Below are 20,867 nucleotides of genomic sequence, written 5' to 3'. Positions count from 1 at the left end.
GGGGAGATATACATTGGAGGGAAGAAAAAGAAAACAAATTTTCATCCTGTGGCCATGTTGATTGACCAGTCAGCCCAACCATGACTCCTGCTGTTCACCCGTTGGCCAATGGAACTGACCAAGAAACAGAATATCTTGACTTAAGCCTGTACAGCTCAAATCTCAGTTGGTTACGCCACCTCTGCAAAACCACTTTGTGTTGCCCTGTAGCATTTTTACGGTATCCTGTGTCTATCTTTCTGACTGTCAGTCTATGTCTGGTTATTATAAATGCTTTATTTAACCTTTTCCGTGTAGGGGCATGCGTGAGATTAGCAGTTATTTTTTTAGAGAGAAAATTAATTAAGATAAGGGCTCAGGCTACCTGATCCTTCCCTTATGGAAACTTAGCATGCAACAATAACCCCTGAAGGGATAAATCTTATCCAATATGGCTTTCATCATGCAAACTAGTAGCTTTTAGATTGGATTGAGCTGTAAGACATGTTGGTTTGGTCTGCATGGTGATGATGATGTTTTTAATTTGAATTACTTGTCAATTTAAAGATCAAGGTGGTGCCAACAAAAATGAATATTTTGAGCTTCTGAAATACTGGAAGCTTTAATAAACCCAAGTCTCCATTTCTACAATGTACACATAAGCTAGAGCAGATTATCAGTGTCCTTCAGTCAGAGATCCCCATGGTCCCCTCATAGGTCACCATGGTCTCCTCATAGGTGGCCAGTTCTTGATCCTTGACTCTATTTTCTTGCTCCTCATCTGATTCACTCACTTACACTACCAGTCTAGCCCACAGAAGATTTGAATTTAGCTCTCAGTTTCAATATCAGAAAGGACACAAAATAAAGTAACTTCCCTTTTTTAAAGCCAAAATAAATCTAGGATACAGTGGTACAATTTAAATCAGCTAATTCTAGAGCTTGCTGGGGCCTTTGAAATTTCATTCAAACTCCCTTAATTTACTGATATGGAAACTAGGAAAAGAGAAGTTAATTTCTGCATTAGGGTCACACAGCTAATTGATATACTGTATCAGCACTAAAGTGTTCTAAATAACACTTTGAAGATGCTTCACTTTTTCCCTGGTGTGGAAAGGTCATAGGCTATGTCTTTCTCCAGGGTTTTGGGTATTTCAAAATTTACCTTTTTTTAAAAAAGTCAAGGTATTTATAAAATACAAATTACAAAATTCAGAACCTTTCAAACAGCCAAGAAATAAAACCATTATGTTTTGAAGCCGTCTGTGTAGCTGTTGTGAGTGTATCATTAAGATGATAGATCCACAGGAAGGTGAGAGCACACAGAAAGTGGAAAGAGAAAGTGTTAATAGAAATCAAATGCTTTAAAGAGGTTGGATGTATGATTCTCTTCTAAATATTACTTTTTTTGGTCATCATTAACCCTAGTATTTTGTTTCACTCTTCACACTGGAAATTTCTCCCACTGTAAGATTTCAGCTTTATATAAAAAGATAATAGGTATTCTAATCTATTTTAGGACCTACGTAAAGTCACTCTGGGAGTGATCTGAGAGCTTTAACAGACGTGAACACTGAAGTCCTCATTAGCTACTCAAACAAAAATTCTTAAAATTCAAAGAATTCTGAGTTGGCGTTAGGATGGAGTAAAGGGACCCTTTACTCTTTCAAAAGCGAAAAAAAAAAAAAACCTCCAGCCAAGACCTACAGGGCCTAAGAATTTCCAGATGTGACACGTGTTCGATTGCTAAACTGGCTGTTCATGGACATGAGTGGAGAGGAAGCTGGTGACACGCAGATGTCATATAGCTCCTATTAAATAAGTGCTGTTCTCCAAGAATGCCAGGCTTTCAAGGCCAGGGTAACTCAGATCTCTTATTTATATATTAGTTTTCTCTGAACTAACCCAAATGCTCCTCCCCCATCCAAAAAACACCCTGGGTCACACATAACACTTACTGGTTCATAACTCCTTTTAAACAGGTGCTTCATATTATGTACTTTTTTTTTTTTTTTTTTTTTTGTGGTATGCGGGCCTCCCTCTGTTGTGGCCTCTCCCGTTGCGGAGGACAGGCTCCGGACGCGCAGGCTCAGCGGCCATGGCTCACGGGCCCAGCAGCTCCGCGGCATGTGGGATCTTCCCGGACCGGGTCGCGAACCCGGTTCCCCTGCATCGGCAGGCGGACGCGCAACCACTGCGCCACCAGGGAAGCCCCGGTATTATGTACTTTTTATTCCAATAATCTTACAACTGGCCTCTCTGCTTCCACTGGTCCCCCCCTTAGAGTCTACTCCCCACCCAACAGGCACAGCATCCTGCTAAAACAGAAGTCCTCCTGTGTCACTCCTCTGTTCTAACCCTCAAATAGCTTTTAGCTCACACAGAACAAGGATCTAAGTTGTTATGATGTCCTACAATAAGGGATCTCAAAAAGTGGCCCCTGGACCAACAATATCAGCATCAGGAACTTGTTAGACATGCACATTCTCAGACCCTACCCCAGATCTACTGAAACTCTAGGGATCCAGGGGTGGGCCCAGCAATCTGTGTTTTAACAAGTCAGCCAGGTAATTATGACACTCAGCTAACGTTTGAGCCCTAGACTCCATGGTCTTTATATCTTATTACATTTGGACTTGAATACTCTCCCTCTCCTAAGCCGACCCCAACCACTCTGGCCTCCTTGCAACCACACAAACATGCGAGGTCGACTCCTACTTCAGAGGCTTTGTACTTGCTGTTCCCTCTCCCCCCAGATAGCCATGTGTGTGGCTCCCGCACCAACTTCAGGTCTTTTATCAGACGCCATCCTCACAGTTGAGGCCTCCCTGCCCACTATATTAGTTTCCTAGAGCTCCCGTTACAAAGTACTAAACTAGATGACTTAAAACAACAGATATTTATTTTCTCTCCCAGGGTTCTGGAGGCTATAAGGCCAAGTTAAGGTGTCAGCAGGGCCACATGCCCTCTGAGGCTCTGGGTAGAATCCCTCTTTGCCTTTTCCTAGCTTCTGGTGATAGTCTGAAGTCCTCGTGTTCCTTGGCTTATGATTGCATCACTCCATTCTCTGCCCCTGTAGTCACATGGTGCTCTCCCTGTGTGTCTTTACACTATTTTCTAATCAAAGGACAATAGTCATATTGGACTAAGAGCCCACCCAACTCCACTATGACTTCTTTTCAGCTAATTACATCTGCATATATTCTGTTCACAAATAAGGTCACATTCTGAGGTACTGGTGGTTAGGGCTTGAATGTAGCTCTTCGGAGGAGGAATACAATTAAATGCTTAACGCCCACCCTATTTAACGTTGCATGCCACTGTCAGCAGTTCCTATCCCACTTCTATTCTTTGTTTTTCTTTTTTCTGTTTATCACCTCCTAAAACATCCTTTGTTTTACTCTTAGTTTACTGACTGGCTCCCTTCTCTGGAGTTTAAGTTCCATAATGGCAAAGATGCTCGCTCTTACATCTACCTGGCACACAGTAGGAGCTCAATAAACCTATTCTGAATGAATGAAAATGATAGACCATTAGCAAGACCATTTCATTGTTAAGAAGTCTGATTACCATAAAAACAATCTCTTTTTTTTTCATTCCCTGGAGGCTAGGGTATGCAGAGGGTAGTATGAAAGTACCCCCCTGAGAAACTTTAAGTTCATTCTAAAACTAATGGTAAGCTTGTAGGTGGACTGGGCTTTCTATCAGGGAGAGAGACCCAAGGGAAGCGCTGGAGCTGGGGATCTTATTGGGTTAATAATGCAGAAACCAGGAACCTGGGAATGGGCTGATATCAGCAGTACAGTTGGTGAAAGCAGGACACGGAGTGAAAGGCTCCTACACTGGGGACTCGTGTGCCTGGATCTTGAAGCCTCTGTTCATTCACTTACTCATTCATTAATTCATTCATTCATTGAACAAATACTTGGATATCTAAGTGCCACATTCTGGGCTCCAAACTTGGGATATAAGACTAGGTCTCTGAACTTATGGAACTTGCACTATATGAGGGGATTAAATATAAGTGAGTGCATGGGTGCACCACAGCCAGCTTTTTCATGGGACAAGACCTGCTTGAGGTGTCTTTGTATTCACCCCAAAGAAAATCAATTTCCTTTCTTCCAGTCCAGGCACAAAATAATACAGGCATTTAGTGGCCAGGTGGGAATTCACCAAAACAGAAGCCTGGATTGGACTGTCAATGGTAAGGCTGCTGTTGATCAGGCCTTGTTTCTAGACTCAGTGCTTAAGCACGCCCCTGGGTAATGGAATTAAAGAAGGAGATGATTAGTGCGGTGGGCTAGCATGTGGGGCTATAAGCTTACACCCAAGTTTGCATTTCTGCTTAGCCAGGTATGAGCTATATAACTTTGGGAAAAGGTACCTAACCTATCTGAGGCTCCATTCTCTTATCTTTAAAATGGCATTAATCTTTCCATGTCGTGAGATGGACACAGCTAAAGAATATAAGCAAGTAGCTCAGTGGCTGGCCCAAGTCAGCACTCACTAATCTTATTCAAGGAAAACACAAATCCAGATGTGGCAGATTTAAGAATTTGTTGGATCTTTGCTTCTCTTCAGTGACATCATGGGATAAAAGAGGTGGAGCCGTGAAAACAAGATGAGCCAGAGATCTGCAAATGTGAAACACCTGCCCAAATCAAGAGGTAGATAATTGTGTCAGAAATGGCCCCAAATATTACAGCCTTCTCTTGTACTTGTGTTTTAGGAGAGATCTAAATTTAACCAGGTATGAATTTAGGGTGACAAATTTAAGGCAAGTTTCATAAAACACTACAGGGAAGTGACCCATAGTATGAAAACACAAGGTTTCCTCTTGGTATTGCTAAAATTAGGCAGAATGGCTTTAGCCTCTCTCTTTAGAGGCTGTCTTACAAAAGACAGCCGTGAATTAAAACTGAACAGTAAACTGCGCTTTCACCATCTGTCTTGAGAGAAGTATGACCTGGGCCTGGCTGTCATTCAGGCTATTTGGGAAGGAAAACCATTTATAAGTTTTTCCAGCCTCTGGTTGGGCACCCTGTACAGAGTTGGAACCAAACTGTTACAAATGCCTCCTAAGGTTATTTCCTGGGCTTGCATTTCAATAGAAATACTTTGACAGTGAAGTTGAAGTCATTGATAATACAACTAACTTTATTAGACTGCTCTGATTAAAACTCTGAAGGTAAGAAACTCTCTTCCATGCTCTCCTGTCCTGTTTCTCCTTCAGATTTTCCCCAACTGATCATTGAAATATGGCTAGGCTGTTGGGCTGATGTAAATGGTCATTAATTAACAACCATGGTCTTTGCGAACCTGATGCTTTTGAAAAACTACATCTGTAGCGGAAAGCAGGCTTGAAGCTGTGAGAATAATAGCATGTTTTTAAAAATTCTGCACCTGGACAAACAAAATGTCCTTTTTTAGAGCAAGGATGTCATCGGTGTTTTAGAGACAGAGGCAGGGAAAAGGAAAAACCAAAGAAGCCGCTGCCCTCCTTTGCTAGACTCTCCAGCATGCTGTCAAGATATTAGTTTGCTGGCCCACTTCTGACTAAACATAAAGATCTTTTCTTCCAGGTAAGGCATTTGATATACATTTTTCTATTCTGGAAACACGAGCTTTGGCCTTTTTAGGTCAGATATGTAGGTCTACATTATGGATGGCACCCAGTGCCTGCTTTTATAAACTGATTGCTGTTCTGTCCTTGCTTGCTGTAGAGCAAGGAGATGTTCACTCCAAACAAGCATCTTTCTGCTAAATGACCTTTGCTCAGCCTTCTTCTCGTTATAACTTCACAACATGTCGGCAGTGTTGGATTAAACTAGGTTTAGCATCTATTCAGTAATTCCTTGAGCAGTAGGTTTTCTTATTTAAAGCAATACAGGAGAACTCTGCTTTGTTGCCAGTGCTAGGGGGATGGTTTTATGAGGAGACATAGTTTGACTTAGAATATTCCCACTTCCTTTAACAGTGTGCTGTATTTTAATAGAGTTCCCATATATTATGCAAACGAAATGTTTTACAGACTTGTCACAGATGGCAGTTGGAAGTGACTATTGGACGATCACTCCATACCGTCTTCTTAAAAACGACGGGCTTGATTTGTCTCCCTGTGATCCCTAAGTTGAGGCGCATAAGCCATAGAAGTAAGAGAAACTTCTAAAGAGTTATGCAGGGGTGGGAAAATACAAAGTTCTCTGAAGAGAGACTAGGAGAAAATATCTTCCTGTGTGTTTCCTGAAAGAAGAATGTTATGCCTCCACTAATAAGTATTAATTTTTTCTTTACACTATATATTAGGCATTGTGCTGGGAGGAAGGTGAGTGGAGAGAAAGACCAACGTATCTGAGAGCTTTGGGGGCTATTTCCTACAGAGTTAAGCACTGCTCATTAGCAAAATTGTAGGTCAGATTTTCCCATCCTACTCATCTCTTTGAGGTCCTTCCAGACCAATTTTGGAGCGTCCCCCAAACTGCATATTTTCTGGAATCCATTTTCTGCTTCAGGTGCCATTCACCTCTCCCTTTACCAGCCGCTCATGGTCATCTGACCTCTATCTCATGAAAGCAGAGCCTTGCCCCCATTTTCATTTATTACTCCTGTTTCTAAATCAGGTCACCATTAACATTCCCATGGAGCTTAGCTTATTGATTGAATGAGCCACCCTTTGTTTTAGTGAATGCAATTTGGCGGAAGGAAATCCAGCTAAGCTTGTTTGGTAGAAATGGGGATTGTTCATAGGACACAGAAAGTTCATAGAAATAGGGGACAGGAAATACTGTAAAGCCAGGGTCTCATGGGAAATGAAACTGGGGAGTGAATCTGGATCTAAACAGCTCTGGGAGCCTCAACAATCACAGAGGCCACAGACTTCGTTCAAATGCTTTGTTATCATTATGCTTTGGCAGTCTTTCATGTGTCTGTAATTTTTTGCCCTGCTACCAACCCCTCCAATGTTTTGCAGTCCCAAATCCAACTTCCTTGCAAGTGGATTGGTTGGCCTGAACTCACCTTTTCCCTTTATTTCCCTGGTCAGTGGTCAGCCTATGGTTGATTCTTCCTTGAATTGGGTGTTCAATTCTGGTCCAATCAGATGAAATTGGATTGGGCTGTGTTGGGAGGAGAGTATGGAAGAAGAGTCGCGCACACTTGGAGTATCAGAGGCTATGGCCAGAGACCGGTTGTTTGAGAGAGGGGTGTGGGTGTATCGTCTAAGATAAGGTAGTCGCATTTGTCCCCAGGGACCTGTATAGAAAGGTTGAGTTTTGGGAAGATGCTAAGGATAGATATGGTGGTTTTCACTTATGTTGAAATTATATTGCATGAGCATTACATATTTTGCCCAGAGTTTATTCCAGACAACAGTTAGAAAATAGGAGACTTACCTATGTCCTCTGTGTGTGTGTGTGTGTGTGTGTGTGTGTCTGTGTGTGTGTGTGCGCGCATGCGTGCATGTGCTCTACGCACACACACGCAGTAGGGACAGGAGAGGATTAGTATAAACTTTTCGTGCCAGAAGAGACCTTAGAGATCCTTAGACTCAACCCACACATTTCACAGATGAAGAAATCCAGACTCATAAAGTTTATGTGACTAGCTTATGGGCATACAGCTATTAAGTGGCAGAAAAGAGACTCAGTTATCTTGATTCCTCATCCAATGAGCTTTATAACCCAGCTCTATTATATTTTTGTCTCCAGAAAAAAGTCTTTGTTAATTGAAACAGGACCAAACATATACTATACTTTGTCATCACATGGTTTGCTTATTACCTTTCAAGTCCTAGCTCAAAGCTCCCCACTCCAAAGGGCCACCTGGACACTGCCTCAGGTGGGTCCCTCTCCTTGTCCCTTGGTTTTCTATTACATTATTATTTTCATAGCTTTATATCACTTAGTCTAATCTTTAATCACCTTATTTATTTTTCTCATTTTCCTCCTTCGCTAAAATAGGAGATTCCAGGAAAGTAAAGGTTGTTTCTCTTCACGTCTGTATCCTCAGCTCCTGTGATCATGCTCAGCACATATCCATAATTAATCAGACCTTTGTGAATTTAATAAATATAAATATTAAAATATCAATAATAAGCCTTTGGGGGGAGCACATAGACTCTTTTCTGGTCATACATACTTCTTAATTATTGAGGTCATGCAAAGTTTTATGTTCCTGTGGTATTAAATTTCTCTAAAGGTCTCTACATATTTTTGTATGCTGTGTCACAATTTTAGGCTAAAACAAAACCTGGAACTCACAGCAAAGGGAACAAGCCACATCTGATTCAGATGTGGCTTTACCTGTGTGGGTGCATTCTATATAAACTGTGAGTGCGTTCATGACAGTGAGTAACTTGGCTTAGAGATGCTGCACCCCAAATATCCTTTTTGTTTGTGAATGTTCCTGTGACTCTGACGATAAGAACTGTTCATTCTTATTTCTGGCTCTTGGCAGCCTACAGATGCTTCCTGTTAGTGCTCCTGGCAGGTTCCTGGTGGGGCCTGTTGTTTATTGCCCTATCTATCAAGTCCTATTTATTTTTAAAATAAACTTTAAGTATACTGTAAACTCCCTTCACAAACAGATTTTTCCTCCTCTTTCACACTTGACAAGCCTCTAAAAGAAATAGTAACTCTGTCTCAGATATATTTGAACCTGAACATTTTAGGAAAGAATTATACTTAAAGTACCCAAGAACAGGGATGGTCTCAGCCTAAAATCTCCCTTGCAACTATTAATTCTCTTTCCCTCAACCTCTCCTTCTCTCTTTCTCTTTCACTCCCTTCTTTTTTATTCTATTATCTCATTCCTGTTTCCATACTGCCCTCTCCTCCCCATAATCATCCCACCCCAGGTCCAATTCTCTGGTTGAACTGCCATCTATATCTTTCTTAAATACTGCTTACATAATGTAAATGTCTTTATAAAAAAGTTTAAAGGATTTGCTTTTTGCAAGCTCATCAAGCCTAAACATTTTACATCTCTTTCTTGGTCCTCAATCATGCAAACCTAGTATTCCTTTCATCAGTAAACTCTACTATTTTCCAACACAAAGGTGATGAGGAAGGACATTGACATGGTACAACATAAAAGAGCTTGGAATTTAGCATCATACTGACTCGGGTTCATTTCAAACACTACTACTTATAAACTCTGTCTTTGACGAAGTCTCCTAACTTCTCTTATACTTCCTCACTGGAAAGGTTTTTACCCAGTATTTATTTGGGTAAACGTTCCTGGTGTTCTGTAAATATTTCCACCTCTTCTTCTGAGCACATGATAGTACTTTTCAATTTAGGCATGGTTATTTGACTTGTTTTTGCTAATGCAATCTGAATGGAAGTTCTGTGTTTCAGTTGTGCATAGAAGTTTTTTAGAGGCAGCGTGTGATTTGCTATGGTCCCTTCCCTCAGTGAAGCAAATATGGACGCATGTGTTGAGAAGGAACCTCCATTATCCTGAGGTCTTGGCTGTTAACAGTAAGCAGAGCCTTCTACTGATCCACCATGGATATGTAGCAAGAGATATTGGGGTCATTTGTTATTGCAGCAAGTCTTGTCCTATCTTAACTGACACATTTACTTTGCAAGATTGTTTGGAGGATGAGTGAAAATATCTAGTATCTAATATGTAAAGCATCAACATAATATGCAATCAGTAAATGGTAGATGCCTTCATCAGTAGTCTAATTATCATCTTTGTTACCACTGTTTCTTTGTTAGATGCTGTGTGTTCTTTTTATTCCATATTTTGTGTTTTCCCATTATCTTATGTGCTATAAATATGTATTTACATTTCTGGCCCTTCAATAAATTACAAGATCTTTGAAAAGGACAAGATGCTTCATATGTCCTCATTCAGGCATTCTCAGTTAGATTTGGTATCTATTCCAACTAAACGCTACCATGGTAGCATCGAAGAATTTATAGACAGTACATTAACAAATGGGTGTATTTGTGTTGCAGTAAACTTAATTTACAAAAACAGGAGGCAGACCATAGTTTGCTGACCCCTGATTTAGACTCTCTTCTTATCCCCTCTTTCTCCTTTTCTGTCTTTCAGTTTTAGTTTGTCTTTCTTTTCTGGGTGTGACGGTGCTTTCTGCTGCCACAGGCAAAATTTTTCTAATGGCAGATAAAAACAGTCACCAGTAGCCCCAAGTCTATGATATAAAGGGAGCAAATCCCTTTCTCCCAGTGTTCTTCTTGTATAATATACCACACTTGGACCAATTTCTGCTGGCAGGACATGGGAATTCCTGATTGGGCAGGCCTGAGTCATGTGACTACCTCTGTGATCACAGAATAGTTGAGGCACTGTGATTGATGTACCCTTTGGGACCACCTGGGTTAGGGCTGGGAGAAAGAGGGATGTTTGGTAGAAATAATAGGATGCTCATTATAAGCCTCATTTCTCCTACCTATGCAGAGAAGCAGGAAAGAACCTAGTTCAGAGGGCCATCCCTAACAATTCCTCATTGTGTAGTGGACTTATTATTTTATAGCCAATCTCACTGGTCATTCCTCAAAGACCTCCTGTGAGGTCTGGAAACAAAAGCATTGGCTGAGATTTTGGATAGATTGTATGTGAGAAGCAGGAAAGCGAGCAACAAAAGAAGACTCTTAAGTTTCTACCTTAAGCACTTGGGTGAATAGAGGTACCCTGTATTCAGATGACTAAAAATCATTTCCCAAACTGCAAAGGGGAAACAGCAACATGCATAATCCCCAATTGGCTTCTAAGTATTTTTCTAATGATCTGAGAAAACTCGCAAATCTTTATGAAAGGTAATAAACAAAGCAATATGATGGTATATGAGTCAGGACTCTCTGGAAGCTATCCAAATCCCTCTCGGCAATATGGGGAACACCTGAAAATTCCTAATATGAAATGCCATAATAAGGGAAAAGACTTATTCTTGTTATTCCTGGGCACATGTGTTCTGCCTAAAGGGCATTACTGGCTACCATGGATATGTGTTGGACACTCAAAATCTGAGTCAGTTTGAGATACCAGTACTTCCTCTATTTTTACTTGGCTCGGAAAATTTAATGAAATTATACAAATCCCTGAAATCTAATATTTTTATGTGATAAGATTGTGTAAGAGGAGGGGGTGGAAGAGAAGTTTGGAAAATGTGGTGACAGATGGTAAGTGGGCTCAGGCACATAGCGTTCCTATATATAGGGGAGGGGACAATCTGGTTAATCAAGGGGTGGGGGGAGCATTTTTAAATTTAGATTCAAGTATTTTATATATTCAGCAACATCATTTACTGAAGCAGCCTAGCTGGATAGAACTTAAATTTTTTTTTTTTTGGTTGGGGTGGCTTGTGTGATATATATTTTCAACAGTTTTGCATATTCTTTCATGACGTCTGCATCTGAAAAGCAAATGGTCTGTATAGGCTTTGAGTATGTCTTTTGAGAGAGGGCTGGGAACATGTATTTCTAGAGAGTTCCTTCCAAGGAGATTTAATGACATTTTAAAAATTAGGGTCATCACAGCCAATTTAGCAACATTTGAAAATTAAAGTGAATGTTTTCAATGAAGACTTTATTCTTCAGTAGAACGAACAATGGGCTGGAAATGAGGACACCTGAAATCCAGGTTCAAGTCTATGTAACATTAAGGCCAGGTAGATCGTGCTACCTTGCATGAGTCATTTCAGCTGTTTGGGTCTTAATCTCATTTTCAAAATGAAAGTTTTGGTTAAATAATCTTTGGGATATTTTTAGTTTTATATTTCCATTGTTGTAGGCTGTCTCTTAATGCTCCATTAGCTGTCTTGGATGAATTATCAAGTGTCTTTCCAAGAGATCTCTGGAAACCTGTCCTTGCATATTATTGGCACAAACTGAGTTTTGTGCTCACCCCTGATTATGGCCAGGGGATGGGGTTACCCTGAGCCACAGGAGAGCCCCCTAGAACCAGCAGTTAGCTCAGTACAGGGGGTTGTGGCTAAATGATAGAAAATCAGGGAGAGGGGATGTATGTAAAGGGAGTGATCATGATGTTTACAAACCATTGCTTGGAACATCTAAGTTTCACATCATTTATGCAGTTAAATATGAGGTAGGAAAACAACCCAAATTAATGAAATAGAGTTCTTATATGGTAAATATTATCATATCAAGCACATAGTAAGCTTTCAATAAAGATGCATACACTGGGCTAACCTTCAATCTGTTAAACACGGAGAACGTGCCTCTTAGTTGGCAACTAATTAACGAGAGATTGCAGGTATTTGTGGGGTTGCCACAGTGACCAGAGACTTACTGCAGTAAGTTTTTTTTTAGTCAGTGGTTTTCAAACTTGGCTGCACATTGGAACCGCGCAGGGAGCTTTGAGAAACACTGTTGCCTGAGTTCCATCTCCAGAGGTCCTGTTTTGAGTGATCTGAGGTAGGGTCCAGGGCATTTAGAGTTTTAAAATCTCCCCAAGTTATTGTAACTCAGTCAAGACTGAGGACCTCTGCTTTAGGGAATCCAAGTATGGGTGTGCTCAAGTACTTTGTCCTACCTGCTTCAATCATGTCCAACGTTTCCCTTGAACTCCTTTTTATAATTCTCTTTTCCTCTACTCTAAGCTAGCAACTGCTGTATTCTCCTCTCTAAGCTCAGAGATACCACATGCTCATCATTACACTATGAACGTGAGGGTGGAAACTAAGAGTGGGAAAAGCCTACTTTCAATATGGTGTAATAGGAGAAAGGGACAAAAGGGTGGATGAGAAAAAACAAGAAGCAATGCAAAAAGCCTTTCTCTCTGGCACTGGGATGTGGTTGGAGATGCACATTTAGGCGTTCTCAGACTCAGATTCCCACACAAACACCCATACGTGTACAGACACATCATCTGAAATTCTTCCCAGCCTCCTCCCTGCTCAGCCCACTGCCAACCGCTTGCTTAGAATATTGCTGCAAATTCATAAAACACCTAAAACATGAATAAATGAGAAATGGCTTCGTTTCTTCATTCACTGACACATTCATTTATTCATCTAGTCTATAAATACTGATTGAGCACCTACTATGTGCCAGGTACATTGTCAGATGGAGAGTGAACAGTGATGAATAAAACAGGAGTTTAGAGCCTGTACAAAGGCCCTGAATCTAGGTAGTATTTGGAGTATGTGAGATGGGGCAGTGATTATCCTGTGAACCAGTTCTTGAGTTGTGTTCTCTGTACTTGGTTTGTTGCATGAATGCTTGCTGAATGAATGAATATCTGAATGCATTACTGAGAGATCAGAGTGACTGGAGCATGGAGAATGTGGGAGTAGGTAGGGAGGAATGGAATGATATTTAGATTGAAAATATGGGCAGACATTGTTTGTGTTGGGTCTTGTGGTCTGTGGTTTTTATTTACTTAAAAAAATTTTTTTAAATTAATTTATCTTATTTTATTTTTTTAACATCTTTATTGGAGTATAATAATTAATTTATTTTTAGCTGCATTGGATCTTCATTGCTGCACGCGGGCTTTCTCTAGTTGTGACAAGCGGGGGCTACTCTTCGTTGCGGTGCGCAGGCTTCTCATTGCGAAGGCTTCTCTTGTTGAGGAGCACGGGCTTTAGGTGCGCAGGCTTCAATTGTTGTGGCTCACAGGCTCTAGAGCGCAGGCTCTGTAGTTGTGGCACACGGGCGTAGTTGCTCCGTGGCACGTGGGATCTGCCCGGACCAGGGCTCGAACCCGTGTCCCCTGCATTGGCAGGCAGATTCTTAACCACTGCTCCACCAGGGAAACCCTGGTCTGTGGTTTTTAAACCACATTATATTCTGTGCATTGGAAAACCGTTGCATGTTTTCAAAAAGGGAATGATAAGGTCAGGGAAAGTCTCTCTGAGGCCAGAGGGATCGGAAGAGAAAAGAAAAGAAAACAGACAAATATGGTACCAAGCAGTAGATGCTATAGCAAATGTGGTTGGCACCAAATCTTATAGAGGTGGAGGGGAGGGGTGTCTACCCTAGACTTGGGAGGCCAAGAAAAACTCCACGGAGAACAGTGCACCAGAACCAAATCTAGAAAAGGAGGTCGATTTGGGAGAAGGAAGGGGAAAAGGAAAGGTAAGTGGAGATGGAAGGGGAGCAAGAATGTTTCAAATTTAAAAGGTTGAGGTTGCAAAGGCATAAGAAAACATCTTAAAACTTAGAGCTAAATCTTAGTTAGAGCCTAGATATCAAATTTAATTTTAAAAGTTTATAGAGATTTGTAATATGCCAGACATTCTGATATGCATCTTAATGATAATCCTTTGAATCAGTGAGGCAACTCAGGGAAAATTACTTAAATAGGACTGGGCAGTTAGTAAGTGGTGTTGCTGAAAGAAGGACCCAAGCTGTCTGACTGCAGAGCCCATTCTCTTAGCCCTTCTATTATACTGCCTCACTGACCAAGTCAAAACATAAAGAAATCAAAGGAGGGAGGCCCAAGGAGATATGGATTAAAAGATACGTATTTCTATTTTTCAGTTTTTTTTTCTTTTTCTGGAAATTATCTCTTTCTCACAATTAAAATTCAAAGCAGATAAACGAGAATAGATAATCAGCCACATTAATAATAAGACAAAGACCAGAAGAGAAATTTACTTGAAGGCAGATCAGGTACAAACCTAGAGTGTCAAGAAAAGTTCATAGGATTTAAGCCCACAGCAGGCAAAGGGGATTTATGTTTTTCTGTTGTAGTTAACCATTGGCGTCTATAGGATCCTACAGAGAAAAGAAAAATATTCTTGTTGTTAATTCTCTGTCTTCCGTAGAAGGAAGTTTCCTGCCACAAAAGTAAGATTAACCACAATTTACAAGCAACAGAGGGATGAGGAATGTTCAGAAAAAGAAAAGTACTTTAGGTTGGTTAGGTAGATTAAGGTCACCATTAGAGGAATAGTTATTGACATTGGAAAATGTGATATTTTCAGAGAAAAAAAAGCAGATTATAAAACATATGTGTCTGTGTGTGTGTGTATATATATATATATATATATATATATATATGCAACAAAACCAACCAGGCATTTTTAGAAAGTGAAAGGAGAATGTGCACTTAAATATGAATACTGGTGACTTTCATGTGACAGATTCTAGATGAGTTTAAAAATTTTCTATTTAGATCTTAAGTTTACTACCTTTCAAAAATACTAATATATTACTTTATAAGTAGAAAAAAGTTATAAAAATGGCAAAGTACTTTAGTCCTAAAAGGACATATGAAAGCATCACTAACTTTTGTCCACACTGTGATTGTCTTTAATATTCATCCTTTCTTCCTCATTATTGTCTTAATTTTCATTTAAGTATCAAACCTCCCTCAATCCATTCATCTCTTTTGGAGGAAGCTGATTTCTCTCTTGATTTGGGTCTGGGGCTTATGGTGCAGCTCAAAGTCCAACAATGTGACCTTTTCCCCCTGGCCAAGGTAACTGGCTCAAGCAGGGGCAAGTGACCCAAGTCAAGCTAAGGAGCCGTGAGAAGTGGTTTGCCGGGGGAAGCTAAGAAAGTCTCTTCCTTGTTCATCTGAGAGACTTCTCGAAACAATCCTTTCTGTTGCCATTATATGGATGAAGAAGCTCATAGCCCAGACAGCTGTTGGCAGCTATGTTTCATCCGTGGTGGGGAGCCTGCCTTAGAATGACACCTTGAAGGGCAGAGAGAGAGTTGAAAATGAGCTAGATCCTTGATAGTTTAGTGGAGTTACTGGGTCAAACCCAGCTGGAGGTGAGCCCCACCTGTGAACTGTCCACCTGCAGGAAGCCATACATCCTCTTTATTATTTGCTGCAGTTTGCATTGTTTTCATTTGTTTATTTTTTTTCTATTACTTGTAACCAGGCCCATTCTACCTTCTTCTATGATATCCTAGTTTTGGAAGGTTACTGTCAGGTGATTCAAATTTTTCTTCTAGCTTACTGAAAATTATTTGATGTCACAGGTTTTATTTTCCATAACCTAGCTGGTGTATTTTAGAACTGTGCTGTTCAGTAAAGTATCCACTAGCCATATGAGGCTATTTAAGTTTAAATTAGTTAAAATGAAATAAAATTTAAAAATTCATTTCCCTGATTGCACTAGCCACATTTCAAGTGCTTGATAGCCAAATATGGATAGTGGCTACCATCTTGGCCAGCACAGATACAGAACATTTCTAGTATTGCAGAAAGTTCTACGGGATAGTGCTGTGAGAGAGAGAGAACATCAGATGAGGAGACTTGTATTCTAACGTGACCCACACAAGTGAACTCAGTGTATTCCCTCAGGTAAGCTTCTTCCCGTTCTTAGGTCTTTTTTATTTCCTCTAGAACAGAGAGGCTGGACTAGGAGGCTTTTGGGGGGATTTCTTCTATGTTCAGTATAATGAAATTCTAAGTGCTTTCTTTTTATTTTTAACATTTGTAGACTTTTCTTTATTCTCCAGGGATCAGCTGTGAGTTCTACCATCAGATCATATTTGGATATCAAATACTAAGAACCAGGGCTGAAAATTCAGGACAGTTTCATTTTTTTCTTCTAGCAAAAAAAAAAAAAAAAAAAGAATCCAACACAGATTTAGTGGCAGGTAGCTAAGGGCTTAAACAATATATGGGCCAATTTCCTTTACTTAGTGCCATAACAATAGACTCACACAGAGCAAGGGAGTCATCCTTAATATGTATCGCCACTTCATACATGTGTGCTACCAAAAAGAGTGAATAAAGGCTATCGGGGAGGGTACAAAATCTACTTATTTCAAGAAAAACAGTTCGCTGTGCATGCATCTTGATAGTGGCCTTATATTTTATTTTTGATTCATTGATTATCATTTATTTATGATGCCAACATTTGAGTGCCTACTATATGTCAGGTAATATATCTACGCTCGATTCTGAAGATATGGTACTGAGCAAGGTGCCAGTTTTCCTTCTCTCATGGTGATTCTGGTAAAGAGGTAAACCAGATATCATAAATAATTCCAGAAATAGTTATTTACAATGGTAGTTAACCTATAGAGATGATATCCTGAGGGCTCCGAGAGCATAACCACAACGAGTTGATCTGGTTTGGAGTATTCCAGAAGACAACTGGGGGAAAGTTTCCCTATCCTACTCAAGGACCTAAGAGAGGAGTATAGTAGGAGCCGAGAGTGAGAGTGTTTCTAAAAGATGAGGCTAGAGAAGTAGAGAGGGGCCAACTCATGCAGAGCCCTGTCAACGATGGTCATGAACTTGGGCTTTATTTTAAGCTCAGTGAAAAACCATTGAAAGATTTTCAAATAACCAGAGTGGCATGATCAACACGCACCTCAAACACATTCCCTCCGGCTGCAGAGTGGGGAAGAGATGGGTGGGAGGTACGCATTTGAAGGCATGTGGACTAGTTAGGAAAGTATTACCTAGTTCAGGTGAAAGATGGTGGTAACTTGGGTGAAGATGTTTGAATGGAGAGGGAGAGAATAGAGACGTTTAAGACATAGACTGGAAGTCCAATTGATAGGAAGTGACATTGAAAGTGGGAGTTTATGGAGAGGGAGATGGCCGTCTTCATTTATGGCTGAACCATTGAGAGGGTGAAGGGCCATTTCTTAGATCAGAGTAGTTATGGGGGATAGCAATTATGAATCCAGCTATGAATCTGAGAGTTTTATGAACCATAGAAATCATGTTATTGTTTTTATTATTATCATCAAAGCAGTCATTTTCATGACCTTTATGTGCTTATAAAATATGTTCATATTCTCGTAATGAAGAGACCACTTGGTCTCTAAAAGGACAGTTCATTTATTACTTTGATTAGTGCAATGGAGATGAAGCTGTTTGTGGTTTCAACTTTCTCTCTGTTCTAAAAGCAGAATAAGGAGATGAGATGTGGAAGAACAAAAGAAATGACCTTATTCTTTCTTTCTCTGCTGCCTGGAAGACAGACAAGATAAGCAATGAGGAATTATAATTGATAAAGTGATTGTAGAGATAGGCTGCTGGAGGTGGAAAATGAAACTCCAACACGAAGGTTATCTTTTCTTCCAGCCTAAGAGAAATCTTGCCTTCCATTTCCCTTTTCTTAACAGTTACGGAAAATTCTGCATTTTGTATCCAGATCCAAATTACAGAACTGAGAATCACCAGTTTTATAGAAGATGATTCAGCCTCTTCTCAATTCCTTCTGGAGCAGTTGTTTGGCTTTTTTTGGTTTGTGTGCTTTTGTTTGGTTTTTTACCTTATGGATGCTGTAAATGTTTAAGAAATAATTTTTCTCTTCTTCACTTCTACTGCTGGGAAGCTTAGAGTCAAAATAGTGCTTCCTTTGTATCACTGATGCTTTGCATTTCACATTCAAACTTCACATCAGGCTCATCTTACTTTGCTTACTTGGTCTTTTATCTTTGTCATGTAAAATTTTTTATTTCTTGCCAATATTGCTTGCCTAGAATTTGGTTGCTTAGAGCTTAGGCTCTGAAAATCAACTATGAGTTTGCATCAAAGTTTTTCAACCTTACTAGAGGTGTGGCATTAGTTCAATCACTTGACTTCTCTGAAATTTGTATTTTCACTCATAAAATAAAGATCACTGTAATACAGACCTATTAGCATTTTTGTGAGAATTAAATGAGACACAGCATGTGAACGCTTAACCAGGGCTTGGCACATAGAAAGAGTCTCCCCTGGCAAAAAAAAAGGGTACTAATACAATAGTATCATCATCATCATCATCATCATTATTATAAGATCATCAATCACCATCAATATTATATATTATTTAAACTCCCATTCTGTTGTTGTACTTCACCTGCTTTCTCTTCATTATCCTTTTCCTCATCTTAGCTTAAATGTATTTTGAAAAAATGCAAGGTACAGAATAGAGTAGTAAATAAGACAAGTATATAAACTTTATTTAGGCCCCAAGTAAGACTGACAAGCTAGGGGTGTTGCTGTGTATCTGGTTTGGGGCACATACTAGGACACCAGGGTAGACAGGAAAATTTTAAGTGAGTTCCAGAAAAAGAGTGATGTAAAACAAATGATTTATACAATTGGGTTATGGGAGAAAGATAGGGTAACATTATTACTTAGCCAAGGGAAAAGGTATATTGTCTTCTCATGATCAGGGACTGAAAATAGACATTGTCAGCCAACTGATAGCTAGCCCCAGTGACTACAGAAAAGAGAAATTGGGCTTCAAAGTTACAGAAGGCATATAGATTAGAGATAATGGCAATGATCCTCTCATCCATGCCTTCATTTCCATTAGCCATTGAAATGGAACAAGAAAAAACATCAGCATTGTGAAATCACAACCAAAATGCGTTATTTCAAGAAATACTTAGAACTGTTTTAAATGGCATGCATCTAAACCACTTTCATTTGCATTGGACCAAAACTTGGCATCTTTCTCAGCCCAGATGTAATTTATTTAAATTCCTTTAGTTGTTTTTCAATTTAGAAATATGCATAGACATAAAATCTTGCCTGTCTCAAATTTGTTTTCCCTGCACATTTGTGAATTCAAATTAGCCAAATTATTAAGTGGATTGTTCTTAAACTAAAGTAAGGATGGCTTTTATTTCTAATGCCGAGAAAAAGTGTGGTCATCAGGGGAATGAGGGATTTTCTGGTGGTACTTTGGGCCTGGATCCAGGATTTTACCCCTTCAGTGGGTTTCCCAGTTAACTTAATAACATGTAGTATACATGAGTTTTTTGTATTTTGAAGCTTTTGTAATCATTTGAAGAGACGCAGGGTGGAGTCCTATTCCACAGGATACAGTCTCCCACCAGGAAATCCCCTTTGGACATTTGTGTTCTCAGTTCTCTTCTTCTGAGCCTCTAGAGAGCCTCTGCATTTCTCTCTCTCTCTCTTTATCTCTCTCTGTGCTTCTCTGCCCCTCACTATTTTCTCCTCCCTCCAGGTTTCTGCCCTATTGCATCCTCTATCTGCCATTCCTCCCTCCCCCTGCCTTTTATTATGTAGGGCAATATGCTGAACATTCTTGGCTATTTAAGCATTCTGAGTGTTTTATCTTTCACTCCCAATTATTTTCATTGGGCCTTTCTTCTGAGTAAATGTGGGTTTCTCCATGGGGAGAAGTTCTGGTAAATAGGATTTTCTCTCTTTTTTACATAAACAAATGTACATATACATAGATACTGTATTTGAAATGTATATATTTAGGAGTTTGGCCCAAATGAGTAGGTATCTTGAATTCATGTAACTGGAAGGACTAAAACAATTGTGCTGTATAGTCCATTGCCTTTGGCAGTATTGTGCTTGTATAACCAAATGATTGAGCAGGGCATGGCTGTGGGCACATAAGTGATCAGTTTATAACTCCTGGCTTATGAGAACCTGAAGGGATTCCAGCTGCAATCATCAATGCTCTGGATTTATCACTGCTCTGATCAAAAATCTCCAATGGATTTCTATAGTAGGGGGTTCTGTGATGGCAGGAACTGGGTCTGATGTGTATACTGCTGTCTCCTCAGAGCTTAGGGCAGTATATTGAACATAAAAATTCAATTAATACATGATCAATATAGGTTAAAGTCTTCATCAGTCAGGATAGACTAGGTTATAGTGCAAATACAAATAGCCCCCACATCTCAACTGCCTAAAGAACAGAATATTTCTTATTTACTATCCACATCTATTGTGGGTGGGTAGGGGAAGGGGATGATGCCTCTGCTCTTTGCAGTCTCTCAAGAATCCAGGCAGATAGTGTAACTAGTCCCTCTTCCAGAGGCAGAGAGATCTAGAGGGTGTGGCTTCAACAATTAAATGCTCCAGCCTCAAAGAGATACCATCAGTTCTGTTGACACCTCATTGGCCAGAACTTATGGCCCACTAAACAATAAAGTGATCAAGTGATGGAGTCCTACCATGGTCCAAGGTGCAAAGGCCTAACTTCTGTGAAAGGTGTGAGA

This window comes from Physeter macrocephalus, chromosome 18 (assembly GCF_002837175.3).
Source record: "Physeter macrocephalus isolate SW-GA chromosome 18, ASM283717v5, whole genome shotgun sequence".
NCBI lineage: Eukaryota > Metazoa > Chordata > Mammalia > Artiodactyla > Physeteridae > Physeter > Physeter macrocephalus.
Note: the sequence above shows the minus strand (reverse complement) of the source record.